General features: G+C 43.5%; 1 protein-coding gene across 2 annotated transcripts in view; it reads right to left on the bottom strand.

Annotated features, from left to right (window-relative positions):
- MRPL48 (mitochondrial ribosomal protein L48) overlaps window positions 1-12,253 on the bottom strand; it is a 76,593-nt gene that overhangs the window by 20,165 nt on the left and 44,175 nt on the right. The window lies entirely within an intron of this gene.

Genomic DNA, 12,253 nt, shown 5'->3' with positions numbered 1-12,253 from the left:
TTTTGAGATTCACCTCCCATTTCTGGCTTTCTATTACTCATTTTGTAAGCTGATGGGGTTATGTTAGATTGAAATATTTTTCTTTTTTTTGGAGACAGTCTCACCCTGTCACCCAGGCTGGAGTGGCAGTGGAGCGATCTCGGCTTTACTGCAACCTCTTCCTCCCCGGTTCAAGTAATTCTCATGCCTCAGCCTCCTAAGTAGCTGGGACTACAGGTGCACACCACCACGCCTGGCTAATTTTTTGTATTTTTTGTAGAGATGGGGTTTCACCATGCTGCCCAGGGCAGTCTCAAACTCCTAAGCTCAGGCAATCCACCAACCTCGGCCTCCCAAAATGCTAGGATTACAGGTGTGAGCACCACGCCTAGCCTAGATTAAAACATTCCTAACCCATATATGAATTAAGGGGTCTATGAGCCCCCCATTTTTTTTTTTTTTGAGATGGAGTTTCACTCTTGTCGCCCAGGCTGGAGTGCAATGGTGCAGTCTCAGCTCACTGCAATCTCTACCTCCCGGGTTCAAGTGATTCTCCTGCCTCAGCCTCCCAAGTAGCTGGGATTACAGGTGCCTGCTACCACACCTGGCTAACTTTTGTAATTTTAGTAGAGATGAGGTTTACCAAGGTTGGCCAGACTGGTCTCGAACTCCTAACCTCAGGTGATTCACCCACCTAGGCCTCCCCAAGTGCCAGGATTACAGGCATGAGCCACTGCTCCTGGCCAAGCCCCAAAATTTATATGCAAAATTTTACATGTACATGTTTCTGACGACAGAATCCTGAGTTTTATCAGATCATGAAAAAAAATTAACAGAAAGGAATCTCAGCATTAGTTCTCTTCTACTCCTCCTAGCTCGAAATTCTACAATTGTCTACACAGCATTCCTTTTGAGAACTGAGAGGTAGAATAATTATTTGATTTATCCCTTTTCTGTCATACAAAACATTGCTTCACTACATATCAACTTGTGTAGGCTGCTGTAAAAAGTTAAAATGAAGGCCGGGCGTGGTGGCTCATGCCTGTAATCCCAGCACTTTGGGAGGCCGAGTTGGATGGATCACGAGGTCAGGAGTTCAAGACCAGCCCGGCCAACGTGGTGAAACCCCATCTCTACTAAAGATACAAAAAATTAGCCAGGCATGGTGGCACACACCTGTAATCCCAGCTACTCAGGAGACTGAGGCAGGAGAATCGCTTGAACCTGGGAGGTGAGGTTGCAGTGCGCCGAGATTGCGCCCATTGCTCTCCAGCCTGGGTGACAGGACGAGACTCCATCTCAAGAAAAAAAAAAAAAGTTAAAACGAAGCCTGGGAAAAAAATATTTAACACAACATACTTCAGAAAGAAGAAAGCACCTCAACCGAAAATAATCTAACCTAAATGCCCATAAAGAGAGGGACTTATGGCTGGGTACAGTGGCTGACACCTGTAATCCCAGAACTTTGAGGCCAAGATAGGAGGATAACTTGAGCCAAAGGGTTCAAGAGCAGCCCTGACAACATAGCTAGATCCCGACTCTACAAAAAAAATTTTCTTAATTAGCTGGGCATTGTGGCAAGTGCCTGTAATACCAGCTACTCAAGAGGCTCAGGTAAGATGATGGCTTGAGTCTGAGGGGTTGAGGCTGCAGTGAGCTGTGGTCACGCAACTGCACTCTAGCTTGGGCAACAGAGTGAGATCCTGTTTCAAAACAGAAAAGGAGGGAGACTTATTAAGTAAATTATGCAGCTGTAAAAAGAAATAAGAGGCCAGGCGCGGTGGCTCACGTCTGTAATCCCAGCACTTTGGGAGGCCGAGGCAGGTGGATCATGAGGTCAGGAGTTCGAGACCAGCCTAGCCAATATGGTGAAACCGCGTCTCTACTAAAAATACAAAAATTAGCTGGGCATGGTGGTGTGTGCCTGTAGTCCCAGCTGCTTGGGAGACTGAGGCAGGAGAATCGCTTGAACCCGGGAGGCGGAGGTTGCAATGAGCTGAGATCCCGCCACTGCACTCGAACCTGAGCGACAGAACGAGACTCCATCTCTAAACAAATAAATAAATAAATAAATACCACTTCTTTATGTACAGATACTGGAAAGGTCTTTAAGATAAAATAAATGATAAAAGCAAACTGTAGAATAATGTGTTCAAAATGTTGCCACACATATAAAATGGGGGAGCTGGAAGAGAATAGATATGTGTGTATGTGCATGTGTGTAATTACATACATGCTTGTTTGCTTGCATATTTAAAAAATATCTCTGGAAGCATGTACAAAAATAGTATCAGCTAGGCACAGTGGCTCACACCTGTAATTCCTGCACTTTGGGAGGCTGAGACAGGCAGACTGCTTGAGCCTAAGGAGTTCAGGACCAGCCTGGGCAACATGGCAAAATCCCAGCTCTGCAAAAAACACAAAAATTAGCCAGGCGTGGTGGTGCACACCTGTAGTCCCAGCAGCTTGGGAGGCTGAGACAGGAAGACCGCTTGAGCCTGGGAGGCAGAGGTTGCAGTGAGTGGTAGTTGAGCCATTGCACTCCAGCCTAGGCGACAGAGTGAGACTATGTCTCAAAAACAAAAATAAAAACAAAAACCCCCCAAAAACTAGTATCATTGGCTGCTTGTGAGGGAACTAGGTGGCTGGGGTCTGGGGGTAGGAATGAGAATTTTAAAGTATTTTCTTCTGTTTTTAAAATTTTTTAATAGTGTAAATTTTTTTTTTTTTTTTTTGAGACAGAGTCTCGCTCTGTCGCCCAGGCTGGAGTGCAGTGGCGCGATCTCGGCTCACTGCAAGCTCCGCCTCCCGGGTTGACGCCATTCTCCTGCCTCAGCCTCCTGAGTAGCTGGGACTACAGGCGCCCGCCACTACGCCCAGCTAATTTTTTGTATTTTTAGTAGAGACAGGGTTTCACCATGTTAGCCAGGATGGTCTTGATCTCCTGACCTCGTGATCCGCCCGCCTCGGCCTCCCAAAGTGCTGGGATTACAGGCGTGAGCCACCACGCCTGGCCCAATAGTGTAAATATTTTATTAATCTAAAATTAGAAAATTAAAAAATTATTATGTTTGAATTTTAGTAAATTTTTATTGCAATATATTAATATGCAAAAATACATAAATAAGTTACACAGCTCAGTGAATTTTCACAAAGTGAAAGTAGCTCTGTAATCAGTACCCTAGACAAGAAACAGAACATTACCAGTACCCTAAAAGGTCTCCTTTCCCCAAATTAGTAACCACTATCCTGACTTATGAAACCGTAGAGTTATTTTGCATGTTTTTGAAATTCATGAAAATGGAATGATAGATACATTCTCTTTTGTGTCTGTCTTCTTTCATTCATTAGGTTCATAAGATTCAACCAGGCATTATGTGGAATGGCAATTCTTTCCTTCTCATGTGCTACTAGTCCACTGTATGAATACGCCACAATTTATTTATCCTTTCTACTGTTGGTGGAAATTTGGGTTATTTCCAGTATGGGGCCGTTATGAATAGTAGTGCAACCAATGTTCTAGTATGTATCTTTTAGTGAACATATGTATGCATTTCTGTTGGGGGTGTACCTGGGAGCTGAACTACTGAGTTACACAGTATGAACAGGTTCACCTTTAATAGATACTCTCAAACAGTTTTGTAGAGTAGTTTCCAATTTAGACTTCCACCAGCAGTGTATGAGAGTTCCAATTGCTCTACATTCTTCCTAACACTTAGAAAACAGTATAGTCAGGTTTTCTTGTGGGTTTCTTTATTTTAGTCATTTTGGTAGTGGTAATGCAATGAGATTTTAACTAGCATTTTCTTTATATCTATTGAGCCTGAGCACCTTCTCATATGATTACTGGCTATTTGGATACTGTCTTTTGTAATCTGCCTATTCAAGTATTTTGCTCATTTTAAAAATTGGGTTGTCTGCCTTTCTCTTATTGATTTGTAGAGGCTCTTTATATATTCTAAACATGATCCTTTGTACGTGCTGCAAATATCTTCTCCCTCTCTGTACCTTCCCTGTTTACTTTATTTTTATTTTATTTTATTTTATTTTTTTGTAAGACAGGGTTGGCCAGGTGTGGTGGCTCATGCCTGTAATCCCAACACTTTGGAAGGCCGAGGTGGGCGGATCACCTGAGGTCAGGAGTTCAAGACCAGCCTGGCCAATATGGTGAAACCCCGTCTCTACTAAAAATACAAAAATTAGCCAGGCGTGGTGGCACATGCCTGTAATCCCAGCTACTCCAGAGGCTGAGGCAGGAGAATCGCTTCAATCCGGGAGGCGGAGGTTGCAGTGAGCCGAGATCACACCACTGCACTCCAGCCTGGGTGACAGAGCAAGACTCCGTCTAAAAAAAAAAAAACAACAACAACAACAGGGTCTTACTCTGTTGCCCAGGCTGGAGTTCAGTGGCACAATCACAGCTTACTGCAGCCTCGACCTCCTAGGCTCAAGTGATCGTCACACCTCAACCTCCTGAGTAGCTAGGATTACAGGCATGTGCCATTATGTCCAGCTAATTTTTGCATTTTTTTTATAGAGACAAGGTTTTTCCACGTTGCCCAGGTGGGTCTCAAACTCCTGGGTTCAAGTGATCTGCCAGCCTTGGCCTCCCAAAGTATTAGGATTACAGACATAAGCCACAGCTTCCAGCCCCCTTTTAACTTTATAATGGTGTATTTTGATGAGAAGCTATTTTTTTATTTTTATTTATTTTCTCTTTTTGGTTTAACTTGTCACTGACAAAGCTGAGTTTTTTTTTTTTTTTAAGGACAGGGTCTCACTATATTGCCCAGGTTGGAGTGCAGTGACACAACGGTAGCTCACTGCAGCCTGGAACTCCTGGTCTCAAGTGATCCTCCCGCCTCAGCCTCCCAAGTAGCTGGGACTACAGTGCATATTATCATGCCTGGCTAATTTTTAAAATTTTTCAGAGATGGGGTCTCACTCTGTTGCCCAGGCAGGTCTCAAACTCCTGACCTCAAGCGATCCTTCCACCTCAGCCTCCCGAAGTGCTGGGATTATAGAAGTGAGTTACCACACCAGGCCTGAAGTTGAACTTAAGTTCTTATTTTTAATGTAGTCCAATGTATTCATTTTTTATGGTTATAGGGATTTTTGTGTCCTGTTTAAGAAATCTTTGCCTACCTTAAGATCATGGAGATATCCTTGTATTTTACCTTCTAGCAGTTTTATTATTTTAATATTCACATTTAGATCTACAATTCATCTTTAAGTCATTTCTGTGTGTGGTGTGAAATAGGGTCAAGAGTCATTTTTTGTTTTCACATGATCATCCAGCCGAAATGACCCAGCCACACTGCTTTACGTGCCACCTATGTCATATAACAAGCACCCAGAGATATGTGCATTTGTTTCTCTACTCTTCTGTTCCATTGGGCTATTTGTCTATCCATGAGATAATACCACCATGTCCTAATAATTGGAGATTTGTAGTAAGTCTTGCTATGGGGCTGAATTTTTTTTTAAGAAAAAAAGAAAAAAAAAACTATCTCTACTGATATGTCTTAAGTCACCCCATCTAACAGCCAACAGTCTAGGGGCTTCCACAGCAGCATTGTTCCTAACATTGAACCTGGAATGGTTCCCTTACACTGCTGCTCTGAAGGTCAACCTATCAAGAGCAGGAACCCAATTTGAGGAAGCACAGAGAAGACAAAGAAATGGTCCTTTTACAAGGCCAGTAATACTGATGATAGACCTGATCTCACAGGAATGTTTTGAGAACTGAACAAAATACTACATGTAAAATGGTTAATACAATCTGTGGCACATAAACACTAAACATTAACTTTTATTATTATTTAACTTTATATTCCTCATATCTAGCACAGGGACCAGCAAAGAGAAACATACAATGAGTCATTATTTTTAAAATTTTAGAATAGGAAGGAATTTAGAGATGCTTTTGTCCTGGTTCTTCATCTTTGCAAGGGAAGAATATGAAGCCCAAACAGATAAATGTGTTCCCCAGAATCACGAAGCCAGACAAGACAGATCCCAGGAACTAAAATCCAGACCTTCTGATCCCCAGTGCAAGAATTTTTCCTCTGCATTACTAAAGTTCTTAACAGTGGTGGCCACCCCAGGGTACTAGACCTTGCGGTGAGTGGGAAGCCAACCTCTAGAAACCAACCACCAACATGCAGACATTTGGCTCTCTCCTCTTCAGAGCCCAACACATTCATGGCCAAATGCAGCAATCAGGACTTCTCATCGTGACAGGCAGCACTGCAGTAAGAGCTGTCTAGAATGCTGAAGTCAGAATGCAATGGAGAGTGGCTGAAATTTTCCAGCAGAGAGGGGAGGAGCTTCTCTGAAGCCTGTAGGAGGCTTTTCTTAACCACAGAAAATGCCAGGACTCTCCAAAGGTATTGCTTCAGGAGAACAAAGAAAAGAAAGCTGATCCCAGTGTCCCTCTTGGCATCTCACTTGCTTTTCCATGTTGGCCTAGATCTACCCGAACCAATTCACATTATCAGGATCCCATTGTGATATTACAATACATATTTCAGTTCTGAGCCAGGGCACAGCATAGCCAGCAAGAGCTTAACTGCATATAATACCAGATGCCAGTTTCTGTCATTTTATCTACACAATTTTTCTCACATCCATCCCATTCTCTCTACTCCTACTGATTGAGTTCAGGACATCATGAATGCCATGAGGAACTATTAAAGATATATCTGTGGGCCAGGAGCGGAGGCTCATGCCTGTAATCCCAGCACTTTGGGAGGCCGAGGCAGGCAGATCATGAGGTCAGGAGTTCAAGACCAGCCTGACCAACATGGTGAAACCCCATCTCTACTAAAAATATAAAAAAATTAGCCAGGCGTGGTGGCAGGCGCCTGTAGTCCCAGATACTCAGGAGGCTGAGGCAGGCGAATCACTTGAACTCGTGAAGCGGAGGTTGCAGTGAGCCAAGATCACGCCACTGCACTCCAGCCCAGGCAACAGTGCGAGACTCTGTCTCTAAATAAATAAATAAATAAATAAATAAATCTGTGCAAAGGATATACATGAATAAAGCTGTGTTTTGGGAAGCCCAACCTGACTGCACATGAAGGCCAGCCAGGCAGGAAAGGAAAGGAAGTTAGGAGAAACGTAGTAGGGAGGATGGACTACTGTCCATCATCAAACGTTGGCACTCCTATGGCCTGGATTCACTAAGGGATGGCCCAGGATTGTCATTCTTAGGTCCTTGTAGGACTGCACTCTGGTCCCCCAAATAGACTACAGGGTAAATTATGAAACAAGTTTTGTACAGAAATGTTCACATTATTACCCCTATTTCGCAGACAGAAAACTGAGGTCCTCTGAAGGTAAGTTACTTGCCCAAGGTTACTGAGCAACTTTGCTGGAAAGAGCAGATAAAGAAAGGAATCAAATTAGAATCATAGCCTGTTACGGCCAGAAAGGATCTTAGAGATAATTTAATCTCTCCTTCCCCCTAATTCTACACAAGGGGGAAGTTGAGACCCAGAAAAGGAAAATGGCTTGTGTAAGGTTTAACAGCAAGACAAGGGCAAAGGTAACAACTTTATGTCTATCCAGAACTGGAAGCTGAGTCTGCAGCCCCAAGCCCAGGCTCTCTCCTCTAAAGTGATAGTATCTACCTATTGCTATAAGTGACATTCTCCAGGGCGAGAAAGTTGGATAAGAATTAATCCATTATCTGAATCCTCAAAAAAAAAGGCTGATATGCCTGCAGCATATTCAGCTTCCAGAAATTCTAGTGATGAAAATAACAAAATTTACACCCGAGGATTTGAATGATTTGGGGTTAGTACTATCAACAGTCCATAATGAGCTGTGAGGTACGCAGCGATCGAGTATGTTTATAACCTGGTGTTATACACTTGAGAGACATACGGACAAAAGGCCTGGCTCTGACTGGGGTAGCAAGGAGGCATGGCCTGATGCTATATAAAGTGCACTAGACTTAGATGGAAGCCACAGAAAATCTGACCTCAAATCCTAACTATCTGCTTAGTCACTACATGACACTGTGTGACCTTTCTAGGCCTCAGTTTCCTCATCTGTAACAGCTAAAGTTATTGTGAAGCTTAATAGAGTGAATTTATATGAAATGGAAATACTAGAGATGTTAGATGAATTCTGGCCATCCTCATTCCAAATATCGGCTCTGAAAACTTCTAGCCACATGGGCACATCATTTAATCTTTCTCTGAGTCTTGGATTCCTCAAACAGGGTCTCGAATAACCATATGATACTCTAAGGCTTAAATAATATATGTTTATAAGGCTATAAAATGAAATAATGTCTTTAAGGCCTGGCACATAGTACTTATAGCACCTGGTATATAATAATAAGTGGCATTTTTGGAAGGGCACGGTGGCTCATGCCTGTAATCCTGGCACTTTAGAAGGGCGAGGTGGGAGGATCACCTGAGGTCAGAAGTTCGAGACCAGACTGGCCAACATGGTGAAAACCCGTCTCTACTAAAAATACAAAAAATTAGCTGGGCGTGTGGTGGTGAGTCCCTGTAATCCCATCTACTTGGGAGGCTGAGGCAGGGAGAATCGCTTGAACCCGGGAGGTGGAGGTTGCAGCTGGGCGCCTGTAGTCCCAGCTACTCAGGAGGCTGAGGCACCGGAATTGCTTGAACCTGGGAGCTAGAGGTTGCAGTGAGCTGAGATGGTGCCACTGCACTCCACCCTGGGTGACAGAGTGAGACCCTGTCCCAAAAAAAGTAAGTAAATAAAAATAAAACTACAAAAATTAGCTGGGCATGGAGGTGCACACCTGTAATCCTGGCTACTCAGGAAACTGACACACAAGAATTGCTTGAACCCAGGAGGAGAAGGCTGCAGTGAGCCAAGATCGCACCACTGCACTCCAACCTGGGCGACAGCGAGACCCTGTCTCAAAAAAATAAATTAAAAATAAATAAATAAATGGCATTTTAAAATTATTATTATTTTGAGACAGAGTCCCACTCTGTCACCCAGGCTAGAGTGTAGTAGCATGATCTCGACTCACTGCAACCTTCACCTCCAGAGTTGAAGCAATTCTTGTGCCTCAGCCTTCTGAGTAGCTGTGATTACAGGCATCTGCCACCATGTCTGGGTAATTTTGTATTTTTAGTAGAAATGGGGTTTCACCATGTTGGCCAGGCTGGTCTCAAACTCCTGAACTCAGGTGATCCACCAGCCTCCGCCTCCCAAAGTGCTGGGATTACAGGCGTGAGTCACTGCGCCCTGCCATAAATGGCATTTTTAAAAGAGGTTGTGTAGTGTACATTGTGTAGATAGGACATTACTGTTACTACTATATATTGGAGATAAGCATGGTCCTAATTTCCAACTAGTAAATTTTACGAAATGAAGAATTTATTAAGCACCTGCAGTTTGCAAAGTGCTAGTTCAATTACTCTAAAGAAAGACAGGGTGGGCGCGGTGGCTTACGCCTGTAATCCTAGCACTTTGGGAGGCCGAGGCAGGCGGATCATGAGGTCAGGAAATCGAGACTATCCTAGCCAACATGGTAAAACTTCATCTCTACTAAAAATACAAAAATCTGCCGGGTATGGTGGCGCGTGCCTGTAATCCCAGCTACTCAGGAGGCTGAGGCAAGAGAATCGCTTGAACCAGGGAGTCAGAGGTTGCAGTAAGCCAAGATCACACCACAGCACTCTAGCCTGGTGACAGAGTAAGACTTCGTCTCAAAAAAAAAAAAAAAAAAAAAAAAGACAACATGGCTGGGCACAGTGGCTCACACCTGTAATCCCAGCACTTTGGGAGGCCAAGGTGGGTGGATCGCTTGAGCCATCTGGGCTTGAGCCCAGAAGTTTGAGACAAGCCTGGGCAATATGGCAAGACCCTATCTCCACAAAAAAATTTAAAAACTAGCCCTGTGTGATGGCGTGTACCTGTGGTCCCAGCTACTCAGGAGGCTGAGGCCGGGGGATCGCTTAAACTCAAGAGTTTGCGGTTGCAGTGAGCTATAATCACACCACTACACTCCAGGCTGGATGACAGAATGAGATCCTGTCTCAAAAAAAAACAAAACAAAACAGGCCAGGCACGGTGGCTCACACCTGTAATCCCAGCACTTTGGGAGGCTGAGGCGGGTAGATCACCTGAGATCAGGAGATTAAGACCAACCTGGCCAACATGGTGAAACCCTGTCTCTACTAAAAATACAAAAAATTAGCTGGGCGTGGTGGCACACACCTGTAGTCCCAGCTACTCGAGAGGCTGAGGCAGGAGAATCACTTGAACCCAGGAGGCAGAGGTTGCAGTGAGCCGAGATCGCACCACTGCACTCCAACCTGGGTGACAGAGCGAGACTCCGTCTCAAAAAACAAAAAAACAAAAAAACAGCAAAAACAAAATAAAACAAGAACAACAAAAACAAAAAACAAAGAAAGAAAAGAAACATGATGACCACCGTTTCCCCTTTCCGCTTCCTGCTGCCTGAAATGTGAACCTAGTGGCTAAAAAGGGAGCAGCCATCTCAAACCACGAGATAGAAGCAATATGATAAGTATGGCAAAACAAAAAGCTGGAATATCTACTTACACTTTTATGTGAGAAAGAAAGAAATTTCTATTTTACTTAAGCCCCTGGTATTGTAGGTCTCTCTATTATGGTAGCTAAACTACTACCACAATTCATGTAGGAAGGTACTATGTCTCATTAATCTTTCTATTCCTAGAGCCCCAAATTATTAAATGTTGAGTTGAACTGAAATGAATTATAGGCCAGCTGTGGTGGCTCACACCTGTAATCCCAACACTTTAGGAGCAGGCATATCACTTGAGTCCAGGAGTTCGAGACCAGCCTCACCAACATGGTGAAACCCCATCTTTACAAAAAATTAGACAGGTGCGGTGGGGCGCACCTATAATCCCAGTTACTTAGGAGGCTGAGGTGGGAGGATTACCTGAGCCAGAGAGGTCAAGGCTACAGTGAGCCATAATCATGCCACAGCACTCCAGCCTAGATGACAGAGTGAGCCCATCTCAAAAAATTAATTAATCAATTAAAAAAATAAAAATATTAGCAAGGCGTAGTGGTACACACCTGTAGTTCCAGCTACTCTGGAGGCTGGGGTGAGAAGATCACTTGAGCCTGACAGGTTGAGGGTACAGTGTGCTATGACTGCACCACTGCACTCCAACCTGGGCAACAGAGCAAGACCCTGTCTCTGAAAAAAATAATTTAAAAAAATAAAAACATAACTGAGTTTCTCTGTTAATATTTGTTTTCATCAAGTAAAACTGAGAGGAGGAATGTGTGAAATTTAGAAAATCTATCCATTCATTTAATATGTTTCTAAAATGGGAAAGACTATTATTATTCATCTTGAGGAGGGGTTTGGCTCTAGTACCACTAATGTTCCAAGGGAATATGGCTTGCAAGGATCTGAGATAATGGATGCCAAAGTACTTTTAGAATGGAAAAGGGTCATTACTATTATTCATATCAAACATGAATCCCTCTAAAAATCAGACACTATTGTAATTTGGTGACACAGGGCAAGACTCCCAGCAGGCTGCAGACCAGGAGCTCTAATGGCACAGGCACGTGAGTCACTCCCTGTACTTAGAAAAGCCCTGGGGAGCTTTTCTATGTTCTTCACAGCCCTGTGTCAACAGCTACCCCAAGCAACTAGATACTGCCAGAGGAGTGTCCAGTTCAGCTTTACCTACCCAGTGCCAAGAATATAGGTGGCATTTAATAAATGTTTGTTGAGCTGAACTCCGTAACACCTTCACTGACTCTTTCGGGGAGAATTGCTTCTTTTTTGTTTTTAAAATTGTATGGATTTACCATGTAAAACATCGTGAAGGAATTGCTTATCTTTACTCTCTTGATATTTAGTTTATTCCCTAGTAAAGCACTTGCCTCAAGTACTTAGTTACACTTTTGAGCACTAACTTTCCCAGCAGACTTTACACTTTTTTTAGGACCATGTCCGGTTCACCTGAGCATCATGGATACTCAGCACAGTGCATGGCATATAGTAGATGCTCAATTATGGTTTTTCTTTTAATGAGCTACAAGAAATAAACGAGTGAAAACATGGGTGCTAATATAAAGTAACTCTCCCTAAGCCAGTCCTATAATACATGTCTAGCCCTACAGTTTCCAGACCAGCAAAACCAATTGTTTTGTTACCAAGAAGGTAGGACCAGATGTGAGGGCGATCTGGCTGCAACATCTGTCACCCCATTGATTGCCAGGGTTGATTCGGCTGATCTGGCTGGCTAGGCCGGTGTTCCCTTCC

Source organism: Pongo pygmaeus, chromosome 9 (genome assembly GCF_028885625.2).
Source record: "Pongo pygmaeus isolate AG05252 chromosome 9, NHGRI_mPonPyg2-v2.0_pri, whole genome shotgun sequence".
Classification (NCBI taxonomy): domain Eukaryota; kingdom Metazoa; phylum Chordata; class Mammalia; order Primates; family Hominidae; genus Pongo; species Pongo pygmaeus.
This window is presented reverse-complemented; position numbering and strand designations above follow the sequence as displayed.